The following is a 6,303-nucleotide window of genomic DNA, read 5'->3' on the forward strand; positions in this document are numbered from 1 at the left end:
GTTGTCTTCGAGAAGTCTAGAGATGATTCCACTGTGAAGTTCCCGTGGTTTTCTTTGTGTTTGGATGGAACTAACTGGTTTGTAGGGCGACGTGGTATTTTGATTTTTAGAGAGCAAGCATTACATAGTTTTGCACATCACTGTTTAATGCATTTATTCACATTTAACATTCTACACTAATACGAAATAAGACATTGTTTTCCACCACATCTGTATCACCACCTTCTCCAACCCACGCTCCAGATCAAAAGACCGCCAACCACCTCTTCCAAAGATCCACCTCCTTCCCGCATGACTAAAGATAACAGTCTCTTGGTTGTTAAACTCGCAGTCAAAGGCTATATTTACCAAAAACACGTAAAGAAATTACTGACATACATGATTTTACATTCTGTTATAATACCCCCCCCCCCCAAACACACACACACACACACAAGTCCATGCATGCCATGCATGGGATTGTGTGTCAATATGGAATAAAATATATCTAATACACACATCATAATAAAATTTCCAGTTCTGAAAGTTAGTAATAAAATTAGTTTCCCAAGTGATCTTAGTTATATATATATACTTTCCATGATATACAATTTGTAGGTTACATTGGCTGTATTGAGTAATAAGTGTAATGAACTTATAGCTAACAACAAAATATGGCACCTTATATTTCATTGATCATGGTAGCTGCAGAACTGTGTTAAGATGGGTACATAATTATATAATATATGTATAAACTCAAGTTTACTTCAATACTGACTTAATGCATCTTAGTTAAACTCACTCTTCTGATAGCAGAAAACATTGTCAGCAGTTTCTTTAGAATATATTAAGTGAACTGTGGAATGAAGGCATCTCTCACAATCTTTTAATATAAGTGTTTCAATAAAATACCTTATGGCATGGCTTGTGCCCAAAACAACCATTAAATCTAAAGAAATCATTATTCTAAAATAAACAGGTTCTTTTAACCACATACATAAAATAGACATAGTTCAAAATGATGCAATACTTATACACAACGTTAAATGATTGTCTCTTAGGGAAAATTCATATATACATGACGAATGTAATCACATGGTGAATACAGTGCACATTCAATTATGTATGATCAGCACTGTATTTTCAGAGTCAGATTGGTTTACATATTTATAATTTAATGTTTCCTTTATAATAAGGTAGCTGGGACGTTCCTTGTATGATTGTGTCTCTATCATTGCAGTATCCTCACATTGTACACTCGACAGCAAAAAAAGTGGGTCACCCCTGAATTCCAACGTGTAGGCTGCACCTGAATGTATGCAACCAACATAGCATATCTGTGTTGCTCATCGTTGCAACCCTCCACAGTACAGTCGTTGTAAGATACACAATTGGTACCGCTAGAGACTACTAGGGAACAGCTGGCCGCAGTGGTCTAGCGGTTCTAGGTGCTCAGTCCGAAACCGCGCAACTGCTATGATCACAGGTTCGAATCCTGCCTCGGGCATGGATGTGTGTGATGTCCTTAGGTGAGTTAGGTTTAAATAGTTCTAGGGGACTGATGACCACAGATGTTAAGTCCCATAGTGCTCAGAGCCATTTTACTAGTCTTTATGACAGTCCGCCCAGATGTAAAGTAACACCATGATAGTACAGAAGAGATCAGAGAGTCCTTAAAGTTTGTAAACTAAACTTAATTACAATAAGTGACATTTCAAACGTTATGGGACAACTAATTTTGTCACACAAATCGTTTAGTAATCCTTACGCACAATTAAATATTTGAGACAGTACATGGATTTAAAAAGTTGTTTGGCAACTGGAAACAAGTTCTTTGCTGTCTGAAAGGTTCACCCAACACATGCTGAACGTCGTTCAACGTTCATCCGGGAGTGGTTTCGCATCAACTTTAATACTAAGAAGTTAAAAGAAAACGTGATTAAAAGCAGCAAGCACTCTACGGAAATGCCAACATTAACAGCGAATCACAGGTAATATCATTGTTCACATTACTCATCATCAGTTACTTGTAAACAAAGTTGTACTTTAAATGACATGACCAATGTCTTCGTTATGGATCTGGATGCAAACCCAGAACGTAAAGCTATTGTTAACCAAGCAAAGCTTTGTACCTTATCGAGACTCGATCACTAGGCAGAATGAAAAGTCAAATATTGGCGTTTGCACCAGTATCAGTTATCAATTCTCAACTTGAACGTAAATGACAATAATGTTTGTATGAAACCAGGAACCCTAACATGACAATTACCTTCTTGGTAATTAACCTCGAAAGACTTTGTAAATTGTTGCATTGTCAAGGAACAAAGGATGCACATGTTTAAAATTGAAATGCAATACTGTAAAGCTGGTGACAAGGATGCGAACCCAGCACCTAATCGGATTGTTGAATAAGTATGTAAAATCAGAATGTAGATATCTCAGTTTGTCACTAGTAGTTAGGTTGGAACCTTAAATGACGACTGAAGTTGTATTGCCTGACCGGGATTCGAACCCAGCGCCTACCGCTATAGCTTCATCACAGCTAGTAGCGTAACGGTAAGCGTCGCGCACTGTTGATAAGACGTCGCGTGTTCTATTACATTTGCTACTACATTTTTTTAAAACGCAGTTCTGCTGTCTGCTGAAGTTAACAATTTAATGGAACTTTGAACATAATTCTCTTCACTTCTCAACCCAAAATAGTCGCATGTGGAAAAAAGGCTAACTTCTGCGTCATTTTGTTCTTTTCAGGTTTAATAGACGGCCAGGCAGCAGATGCATCTTGAAGCTTTTGTATTATGTATGGGGAGAGTGCATCGTGCCATAATAGTCAGAAAAGTATTTTCTACATTAGCTGTCGTCTGGTAGTGGCATTATATTCTTCTTCAAACCTTGTTTGTCAGCTTTAACTCAGAACAAGTTTTCTACATGCATGTAATCAATAAACTGCATGTGCATTGTCAGACTGATATAGATAATATCAGAGAATTCGCATATATCGTTGATGATTAATTTCTCTATCATGTTTAGTATTGTTTTAACAACACTAAAAGAAACCTTACGAAAACTGTGCACTGTATTGTAAGAAATGAAATAAAACTACCCACGATAACCTTACGACGAAAATGTGTCTTAACAAAACTGAGTATCTGTACACAAGTGTGCCTATATCTGGACGAATTAGTAAAATGCTACTCACTTAGATTTCAACTGGGTCTGTTTTTAAATGGTATGCTGTGTCATACTCAACAGGTATGCAAATGTGGCATTTCATAAATAATGTTTCGTATTCCTAGAAACCCAAAATTTGCTTGTCAGCAGCGGAAAGAGGCGTTACCTGTTGTGCAGCATTGCAAGTTTTTCACCATTGCACTTTGAGCTGAAAGTATTTTCTTGCGATTTGTTATCAATTTATTTCCTTCATACTTATCACCCTGGCATGGGAGTCTTAAGTGAAGAACATTATTGGATTTCGTATCGTTGACGGTCGATTCGAATTTCTTCAGAGACGCTTGTATTGTATAGCTGCTGGCAGTACGAAAGCCGAGATCTACGACCATTAACACAACTTACTGAGTCGAGCTGCCAAGAGGATTTCATGTGTAAAGGTTTTCTTCTAATTTTGTTACAAATTTTTTTCTGGGAATTCGCAGCCCCATGAAATAATACACAAAAAAGCTCCCACGCGCTGCCCCTACCACGGTTAGAACTGACGATTTTCTTAAGCGTTGGAACACGAGACACGGGCTGTACCACGGGGCTACGGACACACTGCTGCCAGCACGCCACTCTCATCATGGTATTGGTCGCTCAGCCTCATAACGCATCGTGAAAGATATTAAAAGTTGTCGCTTATGTGAAGAATAGCATTTCTTTGGCCAAAAAATTGAAATTTCTGTCTCAGTGGCTCAGTTTACGTGAGTATTATATACCGCGAGTCATTCAAATGGAATGGGAATATCAAGTTAATTTAGCGAGTCAGTTCAGTACCATACGCGGAAGTGATTGCACTGTCACAGTGTTGCCAAATGTTTGTGACGATGTTGCCAATTCTCAGCTGTGCTAGGAACAGCTCTGTAGCGTTATAGGAGGAGAATCCTGTGCTCGTGTCATAGGAGGATACGGAGAGGAGGAGCGGGGTTTGGTTAATATGCAGCGTTTTCTCCTACCAGCTGTGTCAAACATTCAGGTGTGTAATCTTCCATCACGATTACAGTTTCCCACGAAATATATACGAATAAAACACTTACCTTGTTACTTTGTTACAAAAGATTATTTCAGTACAATAAAAAGTCTTTGGAAATCAACTTTTCGAACCTGTCACGAAAACTAAGATAACCAACACTTTGCACCTCGAAATCGAATGCATCTATGTGCAATCTTGTGATCATAGAAGTAGAATTTCATGAATTGCACGAGAATGTAGAAAAATGTTGGTGCGAATGGAAGCTGTAAGCAACACAGTTACCTAATTATTCTGTACCACGTAATAATCAATTCATTTGATAATTCAGAAGAGAAGAAACTAAAAATTATGCCCACTAAGACAGAAACTAAAGTGCAGATGCGGGCACTGTGCAAATATGCGCTTTTTCATCTTCAGATCTATACAAATAATGTATACTAACCAGCGTATTCATTCTTGTTTAGTCTTCTTATGATGAACTGGATCCACACCCATGAGTCTGATTTTTTCTTTGTATCTGTTTAGTTGTGGATTCACTGTTGCCTTGAAGTCCACACAAAGTCTCAATTTTCCCAAAGGTTCGGGCAAAATTACCTAGGGTGATGCCCAGAGAGAAGCCTGCACACCTTGTTATTCCAAATCGTGTAATGTTTTTCGGACCTCATCACGCAATGCGTGGGGAACATTGCGCGCTCTGAAAAATTTCGGTTGCGCGTTTACTTTCAGTTCCAAATGTGCTTTATAGTTCTCAGTGCAACCAAGGCCTGGTGCAAAAATGTCTGCAAATTCTTCACATAGACGAGACACACTGTCTGAAGGCACTGTCTGGTTCAGTGATAGGACCTGATTTACTATAGACAAGTTAAACAACTGAAATAAATCTAAACCAAACAAGTTCACTGCAGAAGAAGAACGGAGGACGTAAAAGACACAAGTTTTGTTTGTCCTTTGTATGTTGCAAGAAGGCTGCACTGTCCTAACACAGGGATCTTTTGGCCTGAATAGCTAGTTAACTTAATATTTGCGGCACGCAACGGAGGTGTGCCCAGCAGTTTGTAAGTGTCTTGATTGATCAGTGAAACTGCAGCCCCGGTATCGAGCTGGAATGGTGTCACTTTGCCGTTAATGTCCAAGTCTACAAAAAGTTTATTGTCCTGCTGACGACAACAGCGACTGTCTCGTGCAACGTGAACTGACACTGGTACATAATCACTTGCGACTTGACGGGATTTCCGGCGATGTCGATCCACACTATTTGTGGGACAAACACAGCCACTGTTAGAGAGAGTGGCACTGGGCAGAGTGGAATGAACTACATGAATTTCCATGGGCGAAGTTTCACGAGCCTGAGTATCCTTGGTTCGAATTCGGCGCGAAGCAAAGGGCCTGGAATGGTTGTGAGTTTCCGATCTGAGCTTTTTCTGGCAAACACTCTGAACATGTCCTTTTTTATTACAGAAAAAGCAAATAGCCTGGCATGACGGGCAATTCTCACACGAATGTCTAGTAGCACACCGTGGGCATGATTTTAGCACTGCATTTGCTTGCCTGCGCGGCTGCGCGGATGGGCGTGAGGGCTGTTTACTGTTCCGTATAGCGCGCCGGGCGGGCCGGTTAATGTGACACACGGCTGGTGAAGTTTCAAACGATTCCTGAGCAAAGTCAAGTGTGTCCTGTCGATTCAATATGTCCATCACTTGTTGAAGGGAGGGATTGACTAGTTTCAAAATCTGTTCCCGTATACAAACATCAGAAATGTTCTGTGCAATTGCATCACGTACCATAGTATCTGAATAAGTGAGTCCACATTGACACTCAAAAGCACAATCCCTAGTAAGGCCTTGCAAAGTTGCAGCCCACTCCCTATTAGTCTGACCTGCTGTTCGTTTTGTACGAAAGAAGGTATACCTTTTCGCAACTACATTGACTGATTCTTTGAAATATGCATCTAATGCAGACAAAATTTCTTCGTAGGACAGAGTTGCTACGTCGCGTCGGGGAAATAATTTGACTATCACTCGGTACGTTTGCACCCTGACGGATGCTAACAAAAAAGGCTGCCGCTCGTTACCTTGAATTCTGTAGGCGGCGAGATGGAATCCAAATTGGCGTGACCACTCTGTCCAGCTTTCCAGTGC

The sequence above is a fragment of the Schistocerca americana genome, chromosome 6 (genome assembly GCF_021461395.2).
Source record: "Schistocerca americana isolate TAMUIC-IGC-003095 chromosome 6, iqSchAmer2.1, whole genome shotgun sequence".
Classification (NCBI taxonomy): Eukaryota; Metazoa; Arthropoda; class Insecta; order Orthoptera; family Acrididae; genus Schistocerca; species Schistocerca americana.